The sequence below is a fragment of the Falco punctatus genome (genome assembly GCF_963210335.1).
Source record: "Falco punctatus genome assembly, chromosome: Z".
In the NCBI taxonomy this organism is placed as follows: Eukaryota; Metazoa; Chordata; class Aves; order Falconiformes; family Falconidae; genus Falco; species Falco punctatus.
In genome coordinates, this window is record NC_137586.1 from 49,476,252 (window position 1) to 49,502,794 (window position 26,543).

The 26,543-nt window shown below is 40.6% G+C and overlaps 1 protein-coding gene across 9 annotated transcripts in view; it reads right to left on the reverse strand.

Moving 5' to 3' along the window:
• CDC42SE2 (CDC42 small effector 2) overlaps positions 1 to 26,170 on the reverse strand; it is an 84,454-nt gene extending 58,284 nt beyond the window's left edge. Inside the window, exons 1-3 of one of the 9 annotated variants that reach the window (XM_080373184.1) lie at positions 25,766 to 26,170; positions 24,860 to 24,917; positions 10,637 to 10,709 (exon numbers count right to left, since the gene is read on the reverse strand). The gene's annotated coding sequence lies outside the window, so the exon portion shown is untranslated. The other 8 variants (XM_080373187.1, XM_080373189.1, XM_080373188.1 and 5 more) reach the window with 8 other exon arrangements.
• Positions 26,171 to 26,543: the final 373 nt, after the last annotated feature.

Here is a 26,543-nt window from a genome sequence, read left to right on the forward strand (position 1 = left end):
TGGATGGGGGCACAAAGGGTTTCATTATCTACTCCTCTGAGCAGGCGCAGCACCAGCAGAATAGAGCATTCCCCCCTTTTCCCCCACCAGAAAGCAGGCAGGCAACCTGCCCCTGACCCATTGTGACCATTTACACATGAAGAGCTGCAGAAGGCACCGGGTGGCCCCTGCTAAGCTGCAAAGCCACCACCACAGGTTGCTCCCCCCCAGGGAAGGGTCTTTATTTACACCATTTAAAAGATTTAGTCATCTTTACTCACAACTTGATGGGAAGGTCATGCTGCAGTTTGACTTAAGAACTAGTGAGATGAGATTTGTGGGTTGTTTTGTTTTGTTGTTTTTTTTTAAAACCAGTAAGAACAGTCTCCGAGTATTTCTAATCTTCCAGAAAGAGTTATGTTTTGAAGTCCTGGCCTTCTCTGTAATGGATCCATATCCAGAGGGATATGGGCAGTGTTTCCATTCAGAAAATTTAGCAAAATACATTTTTTAAAAATTCATAATAAATGTTTGTTTCTTGAACTGGTTTTGGTACCATCTTGCTTGTAAATGCCACCATACTGGCAGCAATTTCCTATAAAGAAGTAGTTTAGCATTCCTAGTGTCAGAGGAAAGAAAACAGGCAAAACCAATTGGTTTTCACTTTGAACTTTCTTCCTCAGGGCAAAAAAAAAAAAAAATCATTGTTGAACAGCAGAAAATGAATAGAGAAGAGGAAGAAATTAACTTTCCATGAGAACCCTAAGCATCACTGCATAACAACTCCTAAAACATGGGGTTTGAGGCTATGTGCAAATAAGCAGTTTACAACAGAAATTGATAAAAAATATTTCATAGAAAGCAACGTGAAGTGATCATTAGTTTTATACTAATAAGCATATGCAGAGAGTACATGGGTGCAAAAGCATTCTGACATGGGGAGTCAGACTATTACACAACAAGAGGTGGAGAGGAAATCAGTTTGTCTAGGCCTTAACTAAAGGTCAGACTAGTTTTTCACTTAATGTTACCACATCAGCAGTCCTGCACCTGAAGGTCTGCCTCCTAGCAACAGTGGAAGTGACATGCGGGATTTGTGCCAGCTCTGAGGAACCCAAGCCTCCACAGAAGGTAATAGGAATCGCAGCATTTGCTGTCCGTAAGATTACCAGAGCATAGTGGCAAGGTGATCTAACACTGGAAGGACCTAGACAGAAATATGGTATTTTACCCCTGTGTTGATACAGGACATATGCAGATGGTCTAGTCTATTTCATGGTAACCTTTTGAGAAACAGCTTAGGGGCTCCAACAACGACTGGACACAGGACATAGACACTCAGAATTTTAAACAATGATCCTGAAGAATACAGTTGGCATTATTCAAGGACCATGACTCAAATACTTCTAGTGCAACAGAAAGGTAATTGTTCTTCTAATCCAGATACCTACAGTTGTGGGCTTTCTTCCACATGAATATCTCATAAGTGTTTAAAGTAGGAATACAAGTAGTAAATGTGCCATGCTTATTTGTAATTTGTATTTCAATACTTGATTTGACCTGGTCTTTTACCTAGCCTGATCTCATACCTCTCTCCATTTCCTGTTGCATAGCTCTGTAATTGGGATGGTAGAACAACTGGTAGGAAGAACCTCAGTTTCTGTGTTAAAGATACACATTTGCTAGAGCCCAAGAAAAAAAAAAAAGCAACAAATGAAAACCACAAACCAACACATGTGTTTCACATTAGGGTGCACTCAAGCCAGCAGTACAAGAATAAAGAGGGATAAGAGTCAGAGTGATAGAGTAACACATAGTGGTGCTGAAAAAGCCATAATTCTTGAACATGCAATGTAAAGAATAACAGTGAAACTTGTCAAAAGAGCAACTCTGCTTTTTATGTCACCAGTACATTCATTTTTGAACACTTGAATTTAACTAGTATGTGTGTACATTTTTATATATGCATCTCTCACGCATTCCAATTGCTTTAGTGAGATGTGCACAAAGCTATCACTCTTGAGACTAAGATCTCAAAACACATGCTGATTTTAACACACTGATACACTACACAGTTGCAAAATTTAGACAGTGCTGGTAACACCAGTAATAATAGTCAGTGCGTACTGGTCATCAGCCTTCACTCATTAATTCCATATTGATACTTTGATGGAGAAAGAGAAAGTGTTTGGGATTTTTGCAGAAGTTCTGAAAACAATAGTCTAAAATACTTTATTCCACTTCTTAATGGACACTGTACTTTACTGCAATATCTCAAAACTGAAGTACTTTCTAAAATGTACAAATACTAATAGCAGAACAACAAAATAGTGAAAAGCCTTTCAGAAGGTCTTCTGAGAAGTTACTGCTCTTAATTTGAGAAGTAACGCATTTCTTCTTTTTGTAACTGATTGCTATTAAAACTTATTTAACATGTCCTCAGAATATAACCAGTTTCTGCAAAACAAGCTGTTATTTCTGGGTGTATGTGAATGTATCTTCCTTCTAGAGGATTCTCAGCTATCTGAAAAAAGGCAGTGAAACAAACAAAAAACCACTTCCACACTCGAGTTCAACTTGAACGACCAAATTCATAATAACTGCAGTGCTTCTCTACTGTAGAAGCTTCCGGTAAGTAAATGCTATGTGACTTTCTTAAATCTATATGGAAACGAAAGTACATCAGTCTCTAGAGGCTGGAATGAGCACATGCTTTTTTCACAGTTTGTTTTGGGACATATAACAAAGTCGGAGTTTTCTGCCAAAAAGCTTTACATCTGTGAATTTGATGCCTATTTACAAGGGGTTACTAGCCATAGCAATGCAATACATTAAAGTTAACCAAGAACATCCAAAAGCCTCCACTACTACATTAGTAACATACACCAAATGTCCTTAAATGGCACTAGAGTCAGTTTTTGCAGAGCTAGCAACTTTTTCCAAGTGTTTTAAACAGAAGTAGTTACAGTTTTCTCCCGTGACACCCCATGAAGGATTTAATAATGTAACATTATTCAGCAGCCTTCAAATTCTGGGTTCAGCTAACAGTATCACCACAGCAGTTCAGTTACGACCAATGCAGTTACTTTGAGATGCAGACAGCTGAAAGGAACAGGAAGAGACGGAAAAGTAACAGGGAAAGTTAGTGTTATACTGGGGGAAGGAGAAAGAGAGAGGGAAAGCAAGGCAAAGCAGAGGAAAAGAAACTATACTCATGAAACAGGCCTGAAGTTTATAAACGATATAAAAAAACTGGGAGGGAGAGTTGTTTGTTTTTAACAAACAAGAAGTTTATGGGGGGGTGGGGGGGAAAGGCCAGCAGTAAAAATACTTGCTATTACATCACAACAGATAACCCACTTGCACAAAGAAGCTTTGCTAAAATACACGTAAATACCCAGAGGCAAAGATAGTGCAGAAGATAATGGAAGAGGTAGATGGGAGAGTAGAAGAAAGAGGGTACAGAAACAAAGGAAACATTGTATTTATGAGACAGCACTTGTTGACAATAATTTTCTAGGCTGTCTTATCTAAGGGTAAATAATGAAATTTTGACACAGTGTATCATATCTTTCTTCCACAGCAACTCTTGTTAACAATGAGAAGTGTCAGCAATCTTCCACGAGTTTGTTTTTCCTACAATAGACAAATCAAGTAATGATAATATCTGTGTACAAACTAGTCTGGGGATCTGCACTTTAAAGTAAGCTGGGACTACAGAGATACATGTTGCAGTACGGCTTTTCATTTACTTGTTAAGTCACAGTCCATTGAAAGGCAGAAAACATTTAATACAGCAGCACCCCAGTCTCTTGTGACATCTCAGGTTAGGATCCTTATGTTAAAAGCATCCCAAAACACAGCTGGAAAGTTAGGTAGCTTGATTTTGAGAAATGGCAAGTACCCAGCAGTTTCCATTCAAAGTCTGACAGTTTTTTGAGAAACAGGTGCTACTCAACTACAGATTTGGCTCTCTGTTTTATGAATCGAACAATTCGTCTGGCATCCCAGCCCTCCCTAATTAATTACAATGCTTCTCCATGCCTCCACTCCTTCTTCTGCATAAGGAAATTAACATATTTTCATAGACACATATATCAAATACCTTCTCTTAAAGAAGAATGCATGGGTCATAGTTATTTCACATTTCCACCTCCCCACAACAGCATTTTCCACAACAACACTGGCACTAAATTGAAAAGACTACTCTTAAAAGGGGGGCAAGACTGGCATTACCATCCTCATTTTTAATTCATTCATATTAACTAAAAAGCAAACAAAACCCCCAGTGAAGCCACTGCAACTCCCCCACCACTACTTTCCTGCCTAAGTCAATTCAAAGGCAGCACTCCTCTTCTGCCAGTCAATGGGATTTAAGGGAGCTTGAGACCACTCTTCCAGTTCTTCAGAATCCTGCACCAAGGAGTCAACATGCTCACGATGTGCAAATGCTGTTCAGCCTCCAAAAACGATTCATACTTCAGGCTGGTTGACCCAACTTGAGTGGCAGAATAACTGCTGAAAAATACTTGAAGTCTAACAAACCAGCCTCAAAAGAACGGTTGGCCAGGCATAGTCCAGCCAGCCAGGAACAGATCTACCATGTAACAGCAATAATGGAAATACTGGTCTGCTTGTCAGTCCCCTCAATCTACTCAGCAACAGGTAACATTCCTGGTAGGAAAAATAACTGGGAATCAATAAAGGCTAGAAGGATTAAAGATTGATATACATTCCAACACAGAGAAAGACTGAAAGACAAGATGCGTTCTGAATTTCCTCATTCAAAAGAAGAAAACTGATTCTTAGAAAAATGCTGCAGTTACTACCTGATGCTTAAGGAGGCAGGAGCAGCAAGAAGTTACTTTGTCCATTATATTTTAAAAAGTAAATGGCATCACAGAATGGTGTCTGCTGAGAAGCCTACTACGATTTGAATGAAGCATACCCAAGGAACTATAACAGTCTCTCTTGGACACAGGGCAGTATCCCTAATGGCTCAACCAAACTGCAGCAATATTGGACATGAGTAAACAAAGCAAACTATGTGTCTGTGAACCTACAGAATGGAGGCAAGGCATCTGTGAAACCTACATGTCCAAAGCTGTATTGTTAGTTAGAATGTTAGTAAGATTTTTAGGATAGTACTTTGAATCTATGTGCCAAAGTCCTGAATAAATGCTTACTGGAACACATCCCTCCTTCAAGGGACATATAGCTTGAAGTGCTTTTCCTATTAAGGGAATACCCAGTAAGCTGTATGTAATGTTAAAAAACAAAGTTAGAAAATGATCCATTCTGTGTCCTTCAGCATGTTGTGGCAACTGTTGGTCCAAAAGAAGACATCTGAGTGGAAAAGTATTTTCTGTGGCAAAGACAAATCTGAAAGTTAAACTCAGCCATTAGCAAAAGTCTGTTACTTAGTCTTTCCTTCTTGATACTAGATTATTAATATAGGAGAGGATATTATCCTTTTCCTTCTTTTGAAGAAAATGGGACAGTTGCTGTGGTTAGAAGTTTCACCTGGAATTCAAGAACAAGAGGTAGATATGGTAAGGGAAACAGATCTCCTCCACTTCTGTTCACTTTTGCACCCAGCCTGCTGTACAGATCAAATTATTATAGACTTCATATGAGCTCTTCTCTGCCTCTGAGCTACATAACTTACTAGACTTCCAGTACCTGAAGTCACTTCGTGCTGTAGAATAGGGTTCCTTAATTATTTGGTACCTATAGCAACCAAATTTGACTGTGTAACACATGCACATTGGTCTGGTAGCTTTTCTGAATGGATAGGTATTGCACATTGAAGGGTAAATACAGGGATGTACAGAAGTCAGACAGTAAGCACTATATTTGTGACAAGGACTACCAACACTCAGCTGGCGCTCTCCCAGGAAACAGGATCCCAACATTTAAGTAGTCCCTGGTCATTTGTCCTTGGCATCCTCACTGCAAGACAGCACTTAGGACGCAAGTGTTAGGCATAATATGGGGTTTGGGCATTTTCTGTGGAGACATGATTATTCATGTTGGTAGGAGCCAGAATTAGGCTCTTAGGCTTTGTGCCTTAATTAAAAAATGGCAGAGTTTTTTTTCCTGCATAAAATCACATACAAAACCAAAAAATATGATTGCAAAATACAGTGCATGTAAGAGGACAGGAAGCATGTACAGGTTTTTCAGGATGCCATATTTCACTGTACATAAGATTAGCCAATTTAAGGAAAAGATTAAAGCATGTAACTACTTCCAGAAAGAAAAAAAAATATCTTACAGAACAGAACTACCCAATCTGTTAGAGATACTTTAAATATCATTATAAAGAACATTCTGTAGCTAGTTAGAAGCCTAAATATAAAACCTTAAAAACTGAAAAATCTCTTAGGGTATATATTGAATATTTCAAACTACAGTAACTGAACATCATGCAGGTGTACCTTCTAGCATCAATTCTTTGTGGGCCTTGTGCCTTCCTTCCCTTCCCCATTACACTGCAGGACAGCTTACTCCAAGGAGGACAAATGAGTTTAAGTGTCTAATTTAGACATCAACCAATATTCCTAACATACTCTTAGCCCACTTTTTGTTTACTGTTCTCTTCACATAGACAGGTGTAATGAAAGTTAGCTTCCATGACAGCAATTCTCTTATTGACGGTCTTCAATTCCTACCTTCCCTCTGGTTTATAGTTTTCATTGGCACAAAGCTTCAGTGATTTTGTTCCTCATCTTCCACCTTACTGTGAAAAGTGACAGCAAAAGTTGTGCTGTGGACTTCTGCATTAATTGTTCAATTGCAACAGCTGTGTTCTACTTCAAAATGCAAACAAAATGCATCATGGAAAAAAAGCAAAACTGTTTCTGAAGACAGACCTATGTAAGAAGCTGAACCAGTCACACAATCTAGCTGCACACCAGTGATTTGACCCAATTTTAACAATGAAAGAAGTGGAGGACAGTCAGAAACACAGTTGGTGCAAGAGACAACAGTAACGAAGTGTGGCTATTTGTACAACTGGCCATCTCAAATGCAGTAACAGAAGAGCACACTTTTGCACCTGTGTTACTTCAGAGTTATTCTACAGGATTAATGCAGTGATCAGAACTCAGGAGCTGCGGGTAGAATTTAAAGCTAAACTGACCAACAGAAGTCCTTCATTAAACAAAATGTTGAAATCCAACATCTTACGTGATTTTTTGTCCTTTGCCCTTGAAATGAACAGCACATCAAATTCCAACTAAATAAGTGAACTAAAACTTCCCCTTTTGCCATTGTTCCAGCTTCACAATCAATTATTAAATTGACACCTATAGTCATACAGATTTGATGAAAGTATGTAGGGAAGTGTTTTGACTTCACCCACCACATAAAACTAAAATCAATTAAAATCTTACTTAGAAAAGATGGTCCATAAACCGAATTTGAAAATCACTTACTACAAAAGCAAGGTAATAGAAAAGACATATTTCAGATTTTGAAGATATGCAGGCTTTTCTGTGGTGGTGTCCGAACATGACCACAACACATGAATAGTCTGCTAACGTTTTAGGCTGGGACCTCTGGCTGTAAGAGTGTAGTACAGAAGTGTTGCAGAAGTTTTTAGTGCTAGACAGGAAAAGGAATAAGAACATTCTTGACAAACTGAAGTTATTTACTGGTGTAAAAGCATTTATAAAACATTCACTACCATTTTGAAACCACCTCCATAAGGGAGAAAAGGAAATTTTTCCACCTTTCCCCCTATCCCCAGCCAAGTATTCTAGAACTTTAGTGAATTAGTGACAAGTAGCAATACTAGAATAGAAGAGTTAAGGAAAACACACTTTTATCTTTTTTTTCAGATTATCCTGGATTTGCATAAGCAGTTGGAAAGTATAAGTATCAGAGTATCACGAGATCAGATGAGGAATATACTATGATGAAGAGCCACAAGCCTTAATGCCTTCTCCTTCACATGACTGAAAGTATATCCATCCACCATGTAGTCAAAGTCATGCAACAAGGAACATGAAGGAAGATGCAAATCCAGCCACACAACTGCAGAGGGAAAAGAGAGGAAAAAGTTGCAGGGTTCTAACTAAAGAGGCAGCAGGGCATGGCCCCGCTGCACTGCCCTGCATCACTGTCTTACAAACTGTCAGTTTGAACCTCAAAATGCTTAAGATAAATCAAGAAAAATATCAGGACATTAAGAAGGGTTGGTTTTGGCTGGAATAGGACATGCTGAAAGATGTCATGGAGATTTTACACTCACCAGTTTCATAGCTGCCAGTGAGGCAAGTCAGGAAGGCTGTACTTCCTGACCTGTGACTGAAGCTTCCTGCAGACACTCCTGGAGCAAGAACTGAAAGGGCAGCCAACAGGCTGGGAACACCCATCACACTTCACTTGTTTCTGGCACAAGAATGAAATACACACATTTTTGCGCTGTGGAGTTCTCTGTGCTCCCTGCCTCCCCCTGCTCCAGGGGGGATCCCCACTGACTGACATCAGTGCTCCAGGAGAAGTCCTGAACCTCATCCATTCAGTCTTCCTGCATCAGATCTCATCCATGCCCATGCCCTCCTCCTGCTGCTTGCAGTACAGTCCTTATTCTCCTCTGGTAGTATATATTCCTCCTCTTTTCCTATCAGTCTTCTTCAGTCATCACCATCTTTTAACTGCCCTTATCACCCCTACATCTGCTACCCAACTGCCTGCCTTCTCTTCACCCCCTCCCATCCACCTCCACATAGTGGGTTTTTTGGTTGTGAGGCTATATGGGGTTGGCAGGTTTTTTAATTTATTTTAAAATTACCTGACTGAGTTAGCATTTCCTCCTCTCTCCCTGCTCCTGAGAGTCTGAAGGACAGAGATTCCCCATCCCCGCCCCCCATTCTCATTCTGCAATGAAATGCTTTTCCACAGGGTGGGTATATGAACGTCTGGGGATGCTCCTGAGGCATAGCAGCAAGAAGCAGGCCAGAGGGGGAACCGCAGGGCTTGCAGGGGAGGCTGCAGCTCCTGCTCCCACTTTGGGATGCCACCGACTTCCAGTTTCACATGCTAATAACAAAACCATCTCTTTGTCACATACTTCTCCAGGGTAAATTCCCGTGCAAACTCTTCCTTCCCCAGGCTCTCTGGCAGAAAGATTTTACAAGTAATAGTGAAATTAGAGCTGGGAAAAAAAGCAGGTGCATTCTTAAGAAAGGAAGTCCGCAACATGAAAGGTAAGCCCAAACATGTCTGGTATCGTCAGGCAGTCGTATTGAGAACACTTTGGAGTTGTCAAAGGAACATGGGGGAAGGGAGAGAGAAAGGAGGAAACAGAAAACGTAGTTTTAGCTATTTACCAGTATTTAAATGAAATTCAGCATACTTTGAGTGTTTTTAGAATAAAGCATCAAGTCTGACTGCTACCTGAATTACATATTTCATGAATGGTGCTCAGAAGGTAAAATAGAAAGATATTTATTAGGTAGTACCCGAGTACCGAGTGTTTTGCAGGCTTTGCTCTCAATGCAGAGAATTGCACAATGTGTTCCACAAGCCACACCTCTTTCCGAGGGAGCAGAATGTGTAAGAGACTTTTATGCACGTTTCCTAAAGTACTGTTACCTAACAGAATCCTCCTCCACAGTTCATTTGGATTTTTAGACAGTAAAACAAGGAACAGTAAAAGAACACACTGAAGTAGAATTTACAAGCTTCTAAATTTAAAGTTGCTGTACAGAACTGAGCTCATAAGAAACTAGCAATAATTTCAGTGTTTAGTTGTTCCCTCATTACTCATGTAATCCACAGAACTTAAACCTACATAAACGCTCTACAATCATATTACTTACTGAAGCTGAATAGGAATAAATCTATCCCAGAATTTTGCTGGAGGCAAATTCAGCTGACTAAAGCCACTGGTCATTCATTTACGTTATTTAACACCACACCAAAGCACATAAACTTGATGGGACATAGAAAGTAATAAAGACAAGTTGGATAGGTCCTTCAAAACTCAGCAAACCACAATAAACAATAGCATATGATACCAAATTACAATTGTTTATTTGTTAAAGTCATGAAAGGTATCACACAAAGAACACCAAAGGAGTTTTGACATCTTACTGAAGAACTAGGTATTGGAGATCTATTTAGAAGCCTTACTTTGCATAAAGGAATAGGAATGTGAAACTGACAAAGTAATTAGCAAATCTACTGAGAATATACTTTGGTAAGAAAATTAGGGAAGGACCTCTAGATAAAACTGTATGCGACCGAACATACCACAAATACCAGAGTCTGTTGGGGCAACAAGACAATTTAATGGTGTCAAAAATAATTTGTTAAATTAATTGAGGGTCACAAAGTACTTGGACCTCCTGTCAAAGTCAGTCTGAATTAGATATGAATATTAATCAATCTGTTTTTATTAGAAGCACAAAAGACATTTGCATATCATAGTTCTCCTGGACTTCTTACCAGGGGCTCACCACCAGGGGGGCACTTGAAACGCTTCTTAGAATTCATGAGAAAAGCCACGAAACCAGACCCAATCTACTTAAGGTTAAAATCCCTATTGTGCTTTGACGATTTTTGTACCACAATGAATATCCACAGGTCTGTCACCTATGTTTCCCTCAACATTTAAAGTGAAAAGTAAACTTACAGTATTGCCTACCTGAATTTCAGAACTTCCGTTACTCTGGTCCTTTCTTTAAGCAGCAAGTTATTCACTGAAGAGATCCCCAATTCTAGAGATCAAAGAAGGAGGGAAAAAATGGTATAAGTAACTATATATTACAGCTCCTAATGCAAATATAACACGGAACAAAGTAACTTCATGTTAGCATGAAGAAAACAGCTACCAACAACAGTCAGGAGTTTCTGCAACTCTTCTGCCTTGCAGAGCACCACATATGTCAGAACGGCTCAGCTGCTGTCACTTGTGAATGAATTCAAGAATTAGAGGCTACCTTGTTCACTGCAGCGTTCGAAGAAAACTTCACTGACTTTTGCACTCTCAGGTACTCTTTATTCTTATCCTAAGGTTTACACACTGTTTAAAATATGTACAGAAATTATATGTATATATATATGACATAGTTAAAGGAAATAAAAAAGGAGCATGGATTCAAAAGTATAACTACTCAGTTGGCTGCTCCCTTTGCTGGGGTCAAATGTTACTATTAGGAGGGGGTGGTGGAAAGGCCCTAAACCAGATATATATTCCACCATTTTTGTGTGCAAGATTAGTTAGATAATCCTTTCTACTGATCAGTCTTCAGATCACTAGCAATACTAGGTAGTTCAGGAAATAACTGGTTTGTACTAAGTACCCAATAATAATGTGTAACTTGACAGTTAAGTCTCATGACATGTGTGAGGTTTAGCAAACAAGTTTGTTATTGAATTATTGTCCATGACATCTGCTAGCAGGTTCAGCAGTTCTCAGTAAAAGGAAGGGCAGATTACAAGTACTGCAGGCAATAACAGAAAGGAAACACATTCGTAAGAGCTGGCTCTGAGCAAAGAGAAGAATCACTGCTCTAGAATCTGCTGTTGAAGTAACTGCAGATTATTTACTGGTGTTAAACCTGTATTTGAAAAAAAAACCCAAAGAAAAACAAAAATACACACAAAAACCACCAGAACACCCCTGTATTGAGAGAGCATCCACTGTAATGACAAACTGCCGTGACAGAATTCATGTATCAGAAATGGGCTTCAAAACAGACGAAATCAGTAAGGAAAGCTGAAAACTCCGAACAATCCAGTTCACACTCCAAATGTTCATATAAAATAAGGTAAAAGTAGTAGTAAATTAAGTTTGATGCCTTTCCTATGTTAGGTAGGGTAATGTTTTGCAGATTTTATTTAAAACAAAACCAAACAACAAACCACCATCCCCTCTTCTACACTTGAGCTTCCTGGTATTTTGTCTTTCATGCCACATGGCAAGACATTCGCTTGCCAACTTTCACTGGAGGCTTGTTTGTCATACTTTAGCCCTTCCTTGCTCACAAACTAGGGAACCAAGTCTTCTGTTCTTTTACTCAGACTGACATAAGCTAGATTTAAAAAGTGTCATTAAGGAATTTTTATCTTTACCCCTGTAGTTTTCAGAAAAAATGTCACAAAATTTATGGACAAAGAACAGAGGTAGATGACAGCAGGTAAAACAGACAACAAATGAAGAAAAATAGTAAATCAAGAGAAGAATGCTGGGGAGGAAAAGAGGGAAGTGGGGGAAACCTGTCTGGGCAGTGTCACAAGTCAAGAGACAGAAAGCTTTGATCACTGTTTTTGTTAGGCTACAAATCTGGGTGGTCAAAAAAGAAACACTTCACAACAGTGGATTACTAAGAGGAACAGTATTAGGAATTGGCTATAACCACCTTCGTGAAAATAATGTTTGATGATTGCATAGCCCTGACAGTGACACACGAAGAGTCTGTGGGAAGACTGAGACCAGTCTCCTCCCTTTGCCTAAGAAGTCAGACAACAGTTTTTTAGTTTGTTTATCTTTACTTACCTCAGAATAATGAAGGGGAGACAAAAATGAACTTGAATTGACAGAAAAATAAGCTTGACATACTATATAAAAGGTGTAGAGTTACTGGATGAAGGGCTAGCAAGCTACAGCTCCCAAAGATGGGACACCTAGTCAGGGCAAAGCAGGAGGCTATCAACATAGTGGCAGGGGCACACAGGGAAAACACTTCAATACAATGCTTGGGCTCCACATTCAGAATAATATGTAATATTATTGTCACAGAATGAGCAGAGTTCTGGTTATCTTTCTTTCACCTGGTGAAATAACTGTAACACAATAAACTGGTCCTCAGGCAAAACAGCTGAGCAAACAGCTGGTAACACATGACACTGCATTAGCTGCCTAAAGTTCAACCAGAAAGCAAGCAAAATCCTTAAAGCCAGCAAGTCAAGCATGCATTTTTAGAGTAGATGTCAACCTTGTAACTGAATTGTCACTGCAACTTGGCTGCCTTCTAGTTAAAGACTCTGTGGACAATATCTGACATATAGATAAGAGAACCAACTAATTTAACTGTAGTTAAACATGGACCTAATCACTTGAATGCAATGCAACTAAAATCAAAGTGGAGAAAGATTCATATTAGTAAATTCTACTGAGAGAAAACTGAGACAATTCTACACTATAAGTTGTTAGCATAGAGTACACATTAATAGCACACAATACCCTAGCAGTATGTAGAGACCAATTCTGTATAAGCCATTTCAATATGTAACAATATTTATACAAATGAGGTAAATATAAGACTATCTATACTTAAAACTTCCAAGCCAAGAGTCTTCTTCCACTCCTCTCCTTAAAAAAAAAAAAAAAAAAAAGACTAAGTAGAAAAAAAATATTTCTACTTTCTTAAATTGTAGTATTAAAAATCTAGGGCCATACTGTAAGAGAAGCAAGACAGCACAATGAAATCCATCCTTATAAAATAACATTTTTAGAAGTCAGTCACAAATGAGATCTGGAACAGTAGTTTTAAAGTCAGCGTGTCACAGCTAGAGTTCCAGATGAATGAAGCCTATAGACTAAACCCACATCCTAATGGACAATGTAGTTCACAAAACCACTTCTATAAATGGTAGCCTTCTGGCTTGAAAGGCTATTAAATGAACTAGTATAGAGTAAGAGCCAGCAGAGTGGAAAGAACAGTTGTTTGCAGGTACTGCCAAGGCACATTACTAATCAAGCTGTAAACACTTTCTATGAAGTCTGGGCAGCATATTGCAGACTTGCACTACATCCCTCATTCATTCAGAATGTCAGTTATAAATAGCAAGTGTTAGCATTTGCATGAGAATCTGAAGCTTTATGATTGTCTGAAGCCTTGTTTTCAGAGTGAATAATTCAGTATACCTCCTGTATTTCTAAGTAATAATCAAATTACTGATTTAACCAGTTACAAGAAATCGCTAATGTTGTGACATTAGTAGGGAATTTCATCATTATCTTGGCATTATCTGCTCAAATTATTTCTTATTTTACTTAGTCCATTACAGCTTAGAAGTCATATTTGCCTTTTTGAGAAGATCAGTATAAAACCTGTGAATGAAAATAAAGATATCATATTGATTTATGCTTTGACAAGTGACATACAGATCACCTTAGGAGGCTGAAACATATCTGTTAGTACAATGCTTCCACTGAAGAGCTACACATTCTTTCAAAGAACATAAACGCCAATGAAGTCTATTCTGATAAGGCAGCTACAGAAGTGTCATAAGCATTAACAGATTTAAGAAAATTAATGCTGTTACTAAGTGTATCAAATTCAGAGAAAAAATCATTAGTGCAGCCTCATAACATTTTCTAAATTTTCTAATTACACAGAACAGGTTGAAATTTGATAAAAAACTTAAAGACACTACATAAGTGTAAGATTTAAGAATAAAGTGTTTTCTAAGCTAAAGAGGTCATGAGTTTGCAATAGATGAAGAGTTAAATAGCCTACAAACATTCAGTCCTTTCCATTGAAAACAAAACCACAGACATTGAACTTCAGCAGTTTCACCAGTTTGTCCATAAGAAAATGATAATCTAAACTTTATATTGGGTTTCATTATCTTGAACACCCGACTTCTTTATCCTTTTTCAAATTATTAAAAACAGAAATGTAAAACATACCAAGGATACTTTGCCCCTGCTAAGCAATTTTCTTATCTGTATAGGCATATATAGTATATACACACAGATTTACCACCATTGTTCCATTCCTGTCAATGGCAAAGTCATATAAATACAGAAAACTAGCCAGCAGAGAATATTTTACAATTTCATTATAAAGCTTATAACTGGTACACTAATTATTTTAATAGAGCCATAATAAATGTAAATAGTTAATAGTTGTCAATGAGTTCAGAGCTGTGCATATCTGGAAACAAAAGAGCTGGAAGGTATATAACATGAAATGTAAATTGAGGCACAAAGAATCATGAAAGCTCATTTTAGTTTCTACCATTCCTATCAGAGGAATGTAAGTCTCAAAATTAGAGTCCTTTAGATGACAACGTAGAGATGGGGTTTACACTTACATCCATCTGAAGCAGGAAGATACCTCAATTAACCAGCTTTGCCTAGAAGAGAACTTGATACAATAGCCTATGTGAATGTCTCCCTGAATACCTTTTCCCCACCTCAAACACCATTTTTGAGAGATACTTAGAAGATAGCAACATTAAGAAATTTAGATATTTTTGTAATGTATAAATGTATAAAATGTTTACATTTACCTCCAGTGGCCTCCAGAAATCTCCGCATGAAAAAAAGACAAATAATCCTCTTGGAAGCTACCGAGTCAGACACATAGAAGGCTGACCTCCAGGTCATGTTTATCTGTGCTAGCATCAAGCTTTCTTATTTCTTCTCTGTTCTAATGAGATTCTTTGGCTCATCAGTGACACAGGTGTGTCTATTTGGATGATGGATGGACTACGCTGTATGAACACACTAAGGAGAAGACTGAAAGATACCTGGGTCAGAAGCTGGGAGCACAAAAATTCAGCTATGTAAGATGTGAAATCTTGTATTTCAGCCCAATTAGACACACTGGATTCGTAGTATGGAGACACTCAATATGTATTACAATGTTTGAGAGGCTAAGCCTTTCATAAAGAGAAAGAAAAAGTATCTGCATTAATACCTCTTTTTCAGATTATTTTACTGCCATATCACCTAAATCTAACAGTGATAACTCTTTCACTGCATGCAAAGGCTTACCTTTTTCATAAGGACATAGCTGAAAGAGGGCATTGCCATCAGGGGGTTTAGTGGGAGGAAGGTGCAATTAATAGTACATTCTTCAGAAGCAGGTACTGTGTTTTCATACTTGCCAACACAGACTTTGAGAACCTGACATGAATAGCTTAACTGTTTTATCAGCTAAAGGATGTAATTTACTTAAATTTTTGCTTCAGTATCTACTATGAATAATCCCTTTGCCTGTCTGCTTTAAATCACACAGGTGACAATCAACCTGTGTGCTACTGCAAATCCTACACCTAACAGGAGTAGACAGATCAAGGTTATCAACAGAACAAAAAAACATTGTTTGAAGTCCTACTGACCCTGAAGTTTTGTCTTTTAAAGAACTAGAAAGAGAGATATCCTGTCAGCAGACACTAAACATCATCATCAACAAGCAAAGAAAGGACGCAGGAAGTCTCTAGCTATACAAACAGTTCCACGGTCTACACAGCGGAGTTCAGCTTTCACAAAATCAGCCTTGAAATACTGCAACTTGTTTTCCCAAGGCAAAGACTTTCAAAGTCATCACTTCTCACACTCACTCTCTTGAAAGGAGGCCTGGCATTCTGAAGAAAAATACCATAGTAATAAGCATTATTACTATGACAGACTGCATATAACAAGTGAATAGCACTGTAAAAATCAAAACACACTCAGTGATGTAAATGCACACACAGGTAACTCAAACCAACAGCTAAGTTCAGGACAGTCTGACTGAGTATTCATGTCATGCCAGGCTAACTACTCCACTCTGCTGGTGGCACACTCAGCTCTCATGACCCTCCCCTCATGCATTTGACATCTGACACAGAGAGAGCATTTCAACTCCACATTCCTCTTGGCAGCTTTGCTATAGGATTCACCTATGCAATGAAAGAATGAAGAAACCCATTCTGTCAGGCCATCTAACGCTGCAGGCATTATAACCTGGTCTGCATTTTGAACCAGTATCAGTTCCTCTGTAATTCTCAGTAGCAGTGGGACAGTATTTTTAAACCAGTAAGTAACTGCAACTCATTAAAACTTGAGACAATCAATACAGTAACAGAGAAAATAAATAATCCTTCATCCAAGTCTCCCATTTTTTTCAGTTTATTTAGACTACAGGAGTAAAGACCCAAGAAATGCCAGATGTAATTCCTCCTGTCCCCCACACAAAGCAATTCATAGGAACTTTAAGGTCTGACCAAACAAGGGTAAATTACTAAGAAACAGTTTCAGCACCTTAGAAAAGAACACAGCTCCTTTGTTTTTTGGTTTGGTTTTTTTTTTTGTATTATTACTATTTAAACTATCATTGACTACACTTCAGAACTAATTCTGTGTCCAAGGTAACAACTGCATGTGCAAAAGCATCCAGACAGGCTTACTCAAAATCAAGATCCTTAAACATTTACAGTAACTCGGCAGAAATCACCAGGACCTGAGCTACCAGTAGTAAGTGTCCTTGGTATGTTCCTCTAGTTCTAAAACACTGACTTTTAAGCCTATCCATAAGTTGTTAAAGAGGCAACAAAGAAATTTTGAAGGTTTTTTGCAAGATTACAAGATTCTTATATGCCATTTCCTGAACAGAAAGAAGACTCTGTGATTACCCGTGTATCTCATTATTTTAGTGGATTTGTTTCAGAATCACACAAAAAAAAATATCAGATATCAGACTACAAGCAGTATTAGCTGCATTGTATTACTTTGGTTTTAATTAAGTGAAGAAAATATCTACATCAAAGACCAAGCAGTGCTAGTGGCACTCAGCATATGCATTAACAGATTCTGTTAATGCAGATTCTGACTTTAACCTTCTTCCCACACATACACATTACCATGGTGATTTGCAAAATTTGCTGCCTGGGATTTTGGAACAGTACAGTATTTGAAATGCTCTCAGCATCTTTGAATAAACGCTAACACAAATAAAGTTACAGAGACAATAAGCCACAGATAGTCTGGTCAGACTGCCTTTACAGAAGAACACTGACAAAAACATCTTAACATGACCTCAATCAGTACAAACAATGCAACAAAGCTTTCACATTATGCTTTCTGTCCCCGGAAGGAAGGGAGCCGAGTTTAAGGATTCTAGAAAAGAAACAGCATATATTCAGTATAAAAAGCATAACCTAGAATTGCCCATTATCTCTGTCAACATTTGACTAGCTATCTATGGAAGTGTCACTTTCAGAATAACATGTTTCTTTCAAAGGAATTTTTAATTTATATACTATCTCACTGAAATGCACACTTGTTTGGACTACAACAGGTTCATGCCTGTTGTGAGTTTCCCACAAGTGGAATCACTCTTGATGCACTTTCATTTATTATAATTTCCAACAGAAATACAAATAAGAAATAAATATTTCTTACTTATATTTCTGTTGAAACGAGGAACTTAATTATATGTCTGAAGAAATGAGGATCATGTTACTGGGAACATGTACATACCCTGACATCATAGGGGGCATAGGACTGGGAGCAAAGGCAACAATTCTTGGTTGTTTGTGCCCCAACCAAACAACAGATTAAACAAATCCACCACAACCTCTGGTATCTGTGTTTTCTTGTATATACAGCAATAATGTTTCATACTTTAGTTTGTAAGCACCTTGGGATACAACTATATTGTGATTCTAATGAAGAAACAGCAGGGGCAAGACAAGACCATAACTGCTACCTGCAGGTAATGACTATACCCTTGCAAATGCATTCCTGCAGAGATGCCGTTGACTTTCTTCACCAACACAATTGTAACATATTTAGGATCTCAATGAAAGGTTCACTTAAATTCATCATAGTCAGGGTTCAACTTGAAACACAACTGAAAGGCATGCCTCACCACTCCCACCGAGTTCCCCACTCCTACTGACTTTGCAGGAAAGGCCGGTGCTAAGTGGAAGCACCACTTGGTGAAGAAGAGATGCTGGTGGAAGGATCTACAGACTACTCTTTAGAGCCCTCACAGGAAGCTTGGCAATGGTGGACCCTGGGGGACAGTCCATGGGGGAAAAAGAATGAGTTATAATCAATCACTTTTCATGACAGAGTAGCTGTACTGACATAGTGCCCCTTCAAACTCACCTCAACACAGTCTTAAGTCCAATTAACATTTTTCAAGAGCATCATGACAGCTCAGCAGAAACCAAGTTAAAATTGCATCAAGTAACAGAGCTGGACATACCTAGAATTATCTTTCAGAATAAGTCACTATTTCAACACTGAAATAAAACGGACTTGAACATGCAACAAGCCCTGGCTGTAACAATGATGTGATCAGTGGCAGGCTCCCCGTGTGAGATCTCGAGTAAGATGAATTTTTGATTGGACAACAACAAAAAACAACAACAAAAAAAGAAAACAGAGGAATGCCACAGAGCTACTGCCTTAGTCTTCCATTAGCTCCACAAATTATTCCCCCTATATGCTTGAGGACAATAAAAATTCCAAACAAATACACAAAAAAAAACCACTGATGAGCAAGGAGGGCATGAAATACTGAAACTAAAGCAGTTATTTGAAGATCACTCCTGGCTCCCCCCTCCCTCCCCTTAAAAATTAAAGGTTACTTAAAACTGGTATTTCTAAACCTTTACTTCAGTCTACTGTAGATTGACTTCTTGGATATGTCACCACTAAATAAAACAGGTAAACTGTTTCTGAAATACACATACTTTTGGCTACAAAAACACTTCCTATCATATCTCACAATCTCTTTATACAGTTCAGGTGAACAGGACTACTGCTAACTTCAAACTGCTTTCTTACATCAGTTTTAATTTATTTTTATTATCTTAACGCAGAAAAAACCTTATAAAATTCAGCTTATTAGAAAAGAACTTCAGTATGGAAAATCAAGGCAAAATACCATTCACTTGAAGGGCTAAGAAGAAATAGGTAGCTGAGCTCAGATGAAAAATTGTTCTCAGGAAGCTTTAAAGGAGCAGGTGGAATTCCTTTAGCAAATGGTGTTTGATGACAATAGCTGCATCTTATGGGGCTGACTAAAAAATGTTATCAATCAGCACAAGAGTTATTGAACATGACCCATAAGATAAAAGCAACCAATAGGTGTAACAGTTTTCTCCATGTGATATTTCAGCACTTACTAGTATGACTGTTCTGACAAAGCAGCCAACTGCAATTTACGAAAGTCCTATTTCTGCCCAAGTCTCCACATTCCATGGGTGAGTACAAGACCCTCCTTCCAATACAAAAGATCCTCTTCCAAAAAGGAAGTGAAGGAAAAGTATATGAAGCTCATACAAAGATAAGACTTTACTTTATGACAGAAAAGGCACTAAGTTTAACACAGAAATCACCAACTTCATTCAGAAACCAGACACGCTTATTTTTTCTATGAGAACAATTGGGATTTTGACTGGGAAGGCTTTGGTGACAACACACTTTCTATTCTATGGAAAGAAAGTTTTCCTAAGAATACATTTCTAGACTTTGTGTAATAAGTGATAAAGTTCAAGCCATGTATAGTTAGAAAAAAAGCATGTTGAGTTATACAGTAAGTTGTAAAGAAGCAAAAGACACCAAAATACCCAGCAAACAATGATGCAGTCTCTAATCAGCTACTTGATTCATGCATCATTTTGCCCTTGTACTGTGATTTATATACTGATAAAACAAACAGCTATCTGTTTTAGCCTAAACGGTTAAGGATACTTATGACATTTTATCTCTACTTGCCTAAAGTGCAACTGTAAGTGTTTTGCTGTGAAAAATTATTGGATCAGAGTGGTCATCACCATGTGTAATCTTCTCACAGCATCAGAGGCCCCTTATTGTTTAGATGGAGGTTTCTCTTTTACTATAAAGATGAACTGCAATTTCTCCTCCAGCACCTCTCCTCCAACATACAGGCAATGGTTTATACAGTGCAAACAAACCTCGTGATGGGTCATGACACTTCTGCTACAATTTACATATTGTGGGGAGAGAATTCAAATTCTGTGCAGTGAAGGACTAAGCTGACATTTTTCCAATAACCACAGGATCAGATCAAGTGCTCAGGTAACTGCAACCCAATAGACCTTTGACATTACTAGATATTGGCCTATACCATGATCCATACTTTGTATAACAAGTTATCCATTGAACACAACCCACAGAGATCATTTCACTTGTATGTTGAATATACTGTAACTTTGAAGCAAGTTGAAGAAAGTTCCTAGCTCTTGAGGCAGTGCAACTGTCCGCAGCTTGCTTTCTCCCCTGGACCACTCTGATGCACTACTGCACATGCAAAGAGAAGGTACCAGTTCTCCCTGACACCTTACGACAAATATCACCAATCTGATTGGACAGAAACCTAACTAAACTAGAGAAGGAAGTTAATACAGACAGTTATGTTTCTAGGAGGAAGCCTGCAAAACCTGCTGAAGATCGCATTGATACTTTAAATCTTCCTCCCCACACCTCCCTTCTAAAGCCTTCTGTTAATGTGAGACTGACAAAGATGGAAGAGCACGCTGAAGTACTGCGCTCCCTTAACTGTGCCTTCATTACAGGCAAGAGAGTTCCTCTTCCTCTTGGAGCTGACGAGAAGCGATCAAGAGAAACCTTGGTTCCCCTTGGGGCAATAATTACCCTTGGACTAGTAGTTTCATCTCACATTCACCTCTAACCACACACAAAACACTGAACTGAAGAGACCAAAGCACTTTTCAGGCAGAGTTACCCAGCTATGTAACAGGTCCTGGAGAACAGACCCTCTTGGAGGACACTCACCAGCCTAAACTTCCTACATTCTGTTTGTTAATAAAGGCCAGCTTTCTCACTACTAAACTTCCTCTTCAGTCTGCTCTTTATATGAAGCCCCTGCTTCAACATGCTCTCTTACCCACTTTCATTTGTTCAAGGTTGCTTGTTCCTTGGATTTGTCATTATTTCTTGCCATCATCATTAGTCATGCAACAAAACAGGAAACACTAATCATGCAAGACAGACTTGCTTCATCAAAATATCTTGAAACCTTTAAGTGATTGTGAATGCTCAAAAGCCTCTCTTCAGATTTACTGATTTTTTTTTTAAAAAAGGAATCTAATCTATCCATCTCAGGGCTAACACCCTCCCCCTCCCTCCTTCATTTCCCTCCCAGGATCGACTATAGGAAGGAATGCCAGGTCCCTGCGTTTCTAATGCATCTCCAACTCTATCTAGTCTACTCAAAAATGTATTCTTGGGGGGGAGAAAAAAAAACATTTAGTTTTGCAGTCATCATCATGTAACTAATGCAACAGTAATAAAGTGAGACAGCTATAATATTAACCTCCTTCACATTAACCCTGCTAAGTATACTTTACTGAGAAAATTGCGTTAGAATACAGGCATACATGTACCAGCTACATTTGTGGAGTAAACAGCAGCCAATTCCCTACAGTCCTTCAGCATATATAAGGAAGCATTTATCTGACAAAATATTGTATCAAAATAGCAACTAACACTTTCACAACACCCTCAGTTCTTTTAAAACTCAGTTATTTTGCTTTACAGGCCAATATTAGGATTAGGAGATACAAGAAGACTAATATTAAACACATGGTAGTTACTAGCAAACACATTTTAACGAATACAACACAGCAAGGTACAAACCTTTACAAAGGGCCACACTAGTCTTCACCCTTACTTTCTATCTGAGCACACACAGAAGTGTACAGTGAGAGAGATACCCAGAGAAAAGGTGGTAAACAAAGATAAACATACTTCTGAAAGACCCTGTTATGTGAAGCAACAGTCTTTAACAGTAGCTAGAACCATATCTAGTAAAAACATGTGTTGAGCAATGAATATCATGGGAAATTGCTGCTCAGGTCCTGGAGTCAGGTTGTCAAGTATAATCAAGAGCTGCAACTAAGTTGCTGAAAGCTAATTTGAATAGTCAAAATATCATCAAAAGTAAGTGCAAAGTCAGTGGTATTTTAATTCTACACAAATACTCAGTTGCGCTGACCAGAACACAGTGGGTTTCTGAACATAACGCTAACACACAGCATGAGAGTGTTTGCAAAACAGACTGGCAAAAAATTCACTTTAGCAATACAGCATGCTAAGCTCACATATAATTTGCTACTCCACAATGAGCCAAGTCTACCAAAAAAGAAATAAATAATAAGAAAAACCCAAACCCCAAACTACCTGCAAAAGAAGTATTTTACTGGGGTTGTTTTTGTTTTGTTTTTTTTTTTTTTTAAACACTGAGTAATTTAATTCCACATTATGCTTCATGCCTAAAGGTTGGTCTAAAATCACATTAAGTAAAGCAAATGTCTCAACACTTCAATACTACTCTTAACAGTTTAAAAAAAATTCTTGAACTCCAAGAAACTGTCACCTCAGTCACATACTACAGAATGAAATATGTTTTCCTTGTAATTATACATCAATAGTGTAAAGAAAATGTATTTTTCTAATTGTGTATTGTAATTCTAGCAATAAATCTTAACTGAAAAGACAAAAAAAGAAACCCCTTCACATCCCACCTATAAGGGTTAAAACGTCTCACAAATATCTAAAGGATTTGTGCAAGTTTGCTCTAGAAGGCTTGCTCAAGTTACCTGGGTGTTAAATGAACTCCTCCCAAGTGGACAATAAGTTATAGCACTATATGCTGATTAACATTATTCTACCACCGCAAGCCATTAATCTTAGCAATGTAAAAGGTTGTGATTATGCTTCTTGTTGGGGAAAAAATATGAAATGAGACATGTAACACTCCTTGTTTACTGTAATGCCTCTATAGGATGTGATCTGATTTCTCAACACTACTCCAGGGTTAATGTTTTATCACTGCAATGAAAGCTCTGATATTTGTAAAAGTCATCACATACTTCAAAAGCCATTTGGAACACCCCCCCCATTTCTCTTCTCCCCTTCCCGTTTCTAAATCAACTCAACTCATTTTTTGGACAGTAGAAACTATGATGGGATGTTCAAAACATTTCTGTCTTTTCCCTATCACAACAAGTCACCATGTCCACAAGGCTTCCCACAGACCACCACACTGCAAGCCACCACAGAACTTCTGACATGCTCATAAGGTCAGAACTACTAGCAAGCTTCAAAACAATTTCTTTTTTATGGCACCGTAAGTAAACTGTCAATTTTTGGGGACAACCTATACCTAACAAATATAGTTCCAGAGTTCACCACTCCACTGGTGTACAAACGTAATATAATGTTTTATAGACTGTATGTACACTGACATTTCTGATCTACACAACTTTGGTCTAGATATACAGAAACTTCACCAGGAAGTTTCTTAAACATAGAATAACTGATCCTCTGCTGTGGAAATTATAACAGCCTTTCCTCAAAGCAGAAAGAGCATATAAAGTATTAGCCATTAGAAAAACTACTTCAGATTCCAGCTTCTCACCCAAGCTAATGGGAGACATTGAATTTAAAAGTTGAGTAATGCAACTATTGACACACAATTAAGTTTAGGTACATAATAAAATTTATACAGTGAATTACCTCATTAGCTTATTTGAGCTGCTACTTAGTTCATTAGTAGGTATAATCATTTGCTTTATCACTTTCTACAATTTAAACTACAATAGTCCCTTTCGCCCTTCACAAAAGTTACAGTAGAAATCTAGTATTTTATTACATCTTTCAAAACTGCATCTCTATTTCAACAAGGTATAAAAGAACTTTCATCTGTACCTTCACTGAGCTATTACTATCAGATTACCTAAGCAAATTAATTGACTGAACATTCCTCATGAGTGAGGAAAAGAGCACCATCTAATCTCAGTTACTTCAGTTAAATATAAAGAAACATACTAATATTATACTTAGAGGTGCTTCTTATACATTGATTTAAGCTTAAAAAGGTGACTCTCTGCCCTTGAGGATTAAGGCTGATCACCAGAAAAAAATACCTTAAAAAAGAGCTTAAGGTAACCCCTCCCCCCAGGCTCTATGAATTTTCTTTACTTTTCTATTTTTTAACCAGTTATCACAGTCCAAGAGGGCCATATTTGCAATGGGTGAGGGAGAAGTTTGCTTAGTGTTTCATTCAAATTATTCCTTTAGTTTCTGCCTCACAAACATGAATTACCCCATTCATCCATCCAAGATCAAAACCAAAACCAGAAGACTTACAGTTTAATGCACATCCAACTTCACAGTTAAAAGTCGCCGGCCTTGATGTTCTCTTGGCCTGTGAAAGTAAGGTTTCGGTAAGCGCACAAGGTTACACACACACTTGAGTAACCGCCTGAAAACCCAACGCTTAACCCACAAGACAAGCGCCATATTCCAAAAAACCGCGTTAAACCCCCCACCGCTCTGGGTGCGCCACGAAGTCCGGGCGGCGATGCCCGGCGCCCCCTTCCCCAGCGGGCCGGGGGTCCGCCCTCCCGCCGCTGCAGGGACGCGGGGTGGCGGCGGACGGGGAGGCGCCGCGGCATCCACGGCACGGGCGGGCCCGGCCCCGCTGCTCCCGCCGCCCGCCCACCTGCTCACGGCAGCACCTGCCCCGCCGCCGCAGGCTTCGCCCGCCAGGGGAAAAAACCGAGACCCCACCGCCCTCAAACCTGCCCGCCCCACACCCACACCCCCCATCTTTTTTTGCCGCCCACCAGGAAAATGTGTCGCTCGCCCCGTTTTGCCCGGCCCCAGGCGGGATTGCCGCTCAGCATCGCTCGCCGCGCCCGCGGCTGGCCAGCCCCGCTGCCCGCTCCCGCGGCGGCGGCTCCGCGGCCGGAGGCTCCCCCGCCACACCGCCCCGCGGCCCGGCCCGCAGCGCCCCCGGGCACCTCGCTCGGGCCTCGCTCGCCGCTGCCCGGCCGCAGGGAGGGCGGTGCGGGGGACACCGGCGCTCTCGGGCGGCGGCGGAGGGGCAGCACCCCCGCCTCCGCCGGGGCAGCCCGAGCGCCGGCGCCCCCCCCGGGGAAGGGAGTGGCCGCGGCGAAGCCCGGCCCGCCGGCAGGTACCTGCTCCGCGGGCGCGCCGGGGGAGCGGGGCGGTGGGAGCCAGGGCCCCCGCGCCCCTGCCCCCGCCACTCACCGCTGCCCACGGCGGCGCCCGCTCCTTTGTCTGCCCGCCGCGCCGCGGCACCTCCGTCCCCCGCCACCGGGCGCCCCGCGCCCCCTCCCCGCCGCGCCGGGGGCGGAGAAGGCAGGCGAGATCCGCGGAGGAGGCCGCTACCGCCCGGCGGTCACATGCGGCGGGCGCGGCGCGGCGCAGGCCCCCTCCCGCGGTCCCGGCCGGCTGGCGGCAGCCCGGCCGGCGGGGTCCGAGGCGAGGTCGGGGGTGAAGATGGCGACCTCGGCGGCGCGGGCTGGGAATCCCCGGGCCGGCCCGCTCCGCTCCGCGCTGCCGGCTGGGCTGGGCGCGCCGGGGAGGGGAGGGGATAAAGGAGGCCGGGCGGTGGCGGGGACGGCTGCCGCTGCCCGTCAGCCCTATCGATGTGCCGCCCGCTCCTCCTCCGCCGCCGCGCTTTGAACCGCCGTCAGGGGCCGGCCCCGCAGCGCCCCCTGCCCGCCGCGCCCCGACCCCCGGCCCGCACCGCGCCGCGCCCCCCGCGGGGACCGGGCCCCGGGCTGGCAGCGCCCGCACGGCACCGGCGGCGCCTCGCCCCTCCGATGGCTTTGCTGCGGCCGCCGGTGAGGAGCGGACGCGCCCGGCGGCAGGCAGCACCCGCAGCTCACCGGCTGTCAGCCCGCTGGCCACGGCGTCGCGCCGGCGTTGCAGAGGCGCCGAAGCGGTGCGGAGCGCAGGTCAGGAAAGTCAGGCCTCCAGGAGAAGAGGAGGGGCTCTGGCTCCTGACCCCCATCTGCTGAGA